Source organism: Lagenorhynchus albirostris, chromosome 6, assembly GCF_949774975.1.
Source record: "Lagenorhynchus albirostris chromosome 6, mLagAlb1.1, whole genome shotgun sequence".
NCBI classification, from domain to species: Eukaryota; Metazoa; Chordata; class Mammalia; order Artiodactyla; family Delphinidae; genus Lagenorhynchus; species Lagenorhynchus albirostris.
This window is the reverse complement of record NC_083100.1, coordinates 82,324,597-82,329,257: the sequence shown is the minus strand read 5'-3', so window position 1 is coordinate 82,329,257 and position 4,661 is coordinate 82,324,597. Positions and strand designations below refer to the sequence as shown.

The following is a 4,661-nucleotide window of genomic DNA, read 5'->3' as shown; positions in this document are numbered from 1 at the left end:
TATCACTAAAATTTACTTCGTGCTTAGGATGTGCCAGGTACTTCTCTGTATATTTTACATGTATTAATCCACTTCTTCCTCATAAAAATCATATGTGGTAAGTACTGTTATTGTCCCCATTTTGCACATGAGGAAACTGAGGCCAGAGTGCTTAAAGAACTTGTGCAAGGTGATCCAACTAACTGTACTGGATGCTTGACAGAGTACAGGTCCCATTCTTCCTTGCTGCTTTTCCTACAGCTCCATATATTGTGACTGACTCCCCCCCCCACCCCCACAGTAGTCTCCCTGACCAGTTACAGTGTTATCAAGAAGAGAGCCAGACCAAAAAAAAAAAAAAATCATAGAGATAGGAAGTAGAATGGTAGTTCCCGGGGCTGGAGTGGGGAAGAAATAGGGAGTTATTGTTTAATGGGTATGGAGTTTCAGTTTTAGAAGATGAAAAGAGCCTTGGAGATGGATGGTGGTGATGGTTGTGCAACATTATGAATGTATTTAATACCAATGAACTGAACACTTAAAAATGGTTAAGATGGTAAATTCTACATTTTTTACATTTCACCACAATAAAAAAAAAATGGGGGGAAACTGACAAAGAAGAGAGCCATATGAATAGAGGAGATGCAGAGGTACCACTAGGGAGACTTTCTTGTACCAATCAGTTTAGCTATTTAAAAGAGCATCCATGGACTTGGCTTTGTACATGCCCAGATCTGTGCCTTTGGAAATACACAGCCTACTACCTCCTGGAATACTCTGTTTGGCAGGATTGCTCAAGAGGCACAACCACATGGCAATCACCTCAGCAAGACCATCCGATCCACCAGGAGTGTGCTTTTCTTGTCTACCCACACTGAGCATCAGGATCTTAACTGTACCACTTAGGAGAGATGCATCAGGCTAAAGATTTCATGGAAACTACAAACGATTAACTACAACGATAGATTCCTTCCTGTGGAATAAAAACTACAGGCAGTGTTCTATACATTTAACCTAAGCAAAAATCATACAAAAGAAAACATAATGTGCATCTGACCCAGAACTACCTAACATAGTATACGGCCAGTCCTACTCATTCTACAAATATTTTTCCTTTACGTCAACTCCGCTCATTAACAAATTGGTCAAGAGGCATGTACCTGCACGCCAGGAAACACCAAGACCCGGACTCCCTCATGGACCGCGTCATCTGTGTTGTGGAGAAGGACAAATGACGTCCTCCTGCACTGGGCTCCTGTAGAGAGGCTGGAGATTCCACTCAAATCCTCTTCTCCAAGAAGGACGCCAGTGGGGATGACTCCTGCACTTCTGACGAGGAACTGACCTTTGACCCCAGCTATAAACCCCACAGAGGGCAGTCATCAGCACAGGTCAGCTGCGGCCCGGCCACTCAGAGCCACGAGAGGTGCAGAGCCCAGCTTCCGCAGGGGCGCCCTGGTCTTCTTAGTGAGTAAGTCTGGGGGAGCTCAAGGCCATCTGCCGTTCAAAGTCCGGCCTCAGCTGGGCCTGCCTGGTCCTGGTCACGCAGGCCACAGGCTCCCCGCCTGCCCTGCATGTCCACCGTGGGGCACCAGCGCCCTGCTCTGTGTCTTTAGCCGTCACCTGCTGTTGGCCACCTCTCCACAGAACCGCCACCTCTACCTCGTCTCCCCCTATGCCTCCCCGGCCCTCTCCAACTCCTTCCATCACGTCCAGCTCTTTAACCAGGACCGTTCCCACGTGGTGTCTCGCTTCCTCCAGGATTCCTACTGCACCACCTTCAGCAGCTTCTCCAGCGCGACCACCTTCTTCAGGGGAGACCTGCAGCCACACCTGGACGGGGCCTCCAGCGACCCTCTTCCGGCCTCTGAATACGCGCCCCACCTGGGTTGCAGGTCACTTCCGGTGTGGAGCTGGGGCCACGGCCGCTTGTGGAGCGGACGCCTCGGGTCACAGGGGAGGAGTGGGCCCACCGCGTGGGCCCCGAGGGCCTCCTGCAACAGGTCCCTGAGCTGAGACCCCCGGCTCTTCTCAGGAATGCGGAGCCAAGTACCCCCTCAGGGAGGGCTGGGCAGGGCCGGCTGGCGGCGCCGCGGGGGCGGGGCGGTTTCCCTCAGGGTCTGAGCCCCAGCCTACTGCGCCAGGCTTGGCGGTCCCTCCTATGGTACTTCAGCTGGGAGGGCTCTGCCAAGGATAGCAAGGCCCACGTGCGCAAGAAAGCTGATGAGGATTTCCACCTGAAGCTGCCGTGGAAATCCGTGAGGCCTGGGCAGGGGCGGAGGAACTCACCGCCGCATGGATACCGCAGCCTCATGGCCAGAGACGAGAGCCGCTCTCATAGAACCAACAAATTCTCTGAGGGTCGCGAGAACCCAGGGTGGGCCTGCTGAACGACGTCCTCCTCCCCGACTGCCTGTACCATGACGAGCTCGGCTACGTCCAGGGCAGGAGTGACCTTCTCTTCCCGATCCGCTAGGGCTCTCAGGACGAGGTGGATGCCTTCCGCTGTTTTTGTGGCGTCACGGAGCTCGCGCAACGGAACTCTGAGGAGACAATGAAGCGGCAACTCCTGCTACTCCTGAAGGTGCCGGATCCGCCGCTCTGAGACTTCCGGGACTCCCCCGACTCCGGCTCTCTCTGCTTCTGCTTCCGGTGGCTGCTCCTCTGGGTCAAGCGGGAATGCCCCTTCCCGGAAGTCCTTCGGCCGTGGGAGGCGCTGTGGACAGGCCGCCCTGACCCCAGTCTGCACCTGCTGGTGGCCTGCGCCGTCCTAGACGTGGAGCGGGACACCTCATGCCTTCCGGCTTCGGCTCCAGCGAGATCCTCAAGCACACAGACTAGCTGACCACAAAGCTGAGCTTGGAGGACGTGCCGGCTCTGGCCGAGGCGCTCTACCCGCCGCCGACAACCTGCCCGGTGAGTCCCTGACCCCTCACGATAGCCCGCAGGCCCCATCAAACCTCTGACTTTTCACTCCCTGACCCCCAACCCTCGGTGAGCTGCCCCACCACGTGCAGGAGGTCCCAGGTCTGGGCCGTCCTCGGAGCACCACAGGCTCTCGCTCCAGACTCCCCACCGCCGCTGTCCCGTACCCGTTCCCCACCAGCTCCGCCGCCCCGCAAGGACACGGGCCCGCAGGCGGACCAAACGGCAGCCCGGAGATCCTGCCCGAGGAGGGGGAGGAAGGTGCGAACTCCTAACCCTCCTGGGCCTGCTGAGCCATCATGTTGGCTTGGGCCTGGGTGGGGAGGCATGGTGCCTCTAGTCCCCTCCGACCCCTCAGCAGGGTTGACGTCTGGCCATGTGGCCCTGATCCGGTCAGTAAGGTTTAAGAGGAGGCCGGGGGTGAGTGGTGGGGGTCGTGGAGACAGGGCTCCCTTACCTGCCTGAGTTTAGGGCTTTTGGAGGAGTAAGGATGGGGCGTTAAGGTGCAACCGCCACTTAGTGGATGTGCGGGAACACATCCCGGACATAACCGAGACGGAAGGGCCTGCAGAGCTGCTCACTCTTGGGACCCGGCCCACCAGATTGTTCTGTGAGAAAGAAAAACTCATGTTTAACGCCCACCCCTCCCCCCACCCCCCAAAAAAGAAAATTGGTGAAGACTTAGCCAAGCAGGGCTGAGAGAAATGTCTCTGCTCTAAAGTTCCTGTCCAGGTCTCTCCTTACACTGTCCATCATACTCTGTGGGCTCCACACTATCCTTGTCATGCCTGTGTCATTTCCTCATATAAGTTTCCTTATATGAGGAATGTCATTATAAGTTTCCTTATATGAGGAATGTCATTTCCTCATTTCCTCCCTTATTTCTAATTCCAGGCAATTTTTACTCTTTGCTTTTGCCTTGCATAGGACATGGTTTAAGTATAGAGTTTATAGCAATGGTATTTCTAAGAATGTTTGCTTCCTCCAGTATGTTTTACAGTGTTTCCACTCAGGAAAGACTTCTTTTTCCATGTGCATGGTCCTATAGTGCAGTTCTTGCCCATATGTCTGTGCTTCAGGTGACTCCCAGTCTTGCCTCCACGTGTGATCTCCATGAGACTATTGGAGAAATGTTTGTTTTGTGGGTTTTTTGGGCCACATCAACCAGGGATAGAACCCATGCCCCCTGCAGCAGAAGCACGGAGTCTTTACTGGACTGCCAGGGAAGTACCATGTTCTGTGGCTCCTCTTGTTGAAAAAAATATTTTTCAGAATAAGGTTTAAACAGAGGATGACTTGCCCTCCCTTAGCTCTGTTTGGAGGAAAATATACTGTCTTCCCCACCCACCCTTATGCCTTATTTCTAAAACAATAAACATTCTTATTGACTCTTATAAGACAGTTAACATATAATCTATCTCATCTCAGAAGAAAGAATATTAATTTCCAAACTGTGCTTTAGGTGTCTGGAACAAGACACAATAAAGGGCAAGCTAAGAAATCATTCGTGATTCAACTGAATAATTTCCCCAAAAGGGAACTGGCTTCAGTCAGTGCTATCAGTAGCTTTTGCTCTATTCTCAGCCCCCAGGGCAATATTTAATGTGCTACATGGTAATAAGCTTCTGTGTGCTATTATCTGAAGAACTAAAAACCTAAAAAAATTCCATGAAGTTGTTAGTGTTGACCAAGAAGGAAGGAAACTCAGATGCCAACGTTTGACCTAAAAATGTGCTAAACAAACTAACTAGAGAAAC

General features: G+C 52.6%; 1 pseudogene; it reads left to right on the top strand.

The window, feature by feature from the left end:
• Positions 1 to 1,133: 1,133 nt before the first annotated feature.
• Positions 1,134 to 3,179, top strand: LOC132521842 (TBC1 domain family member 17-like; annotated as a pseudogene).
• The last annotated feature ends 1,482 nt before the right edge of the window (positions 3,180 to 4,661 follow it).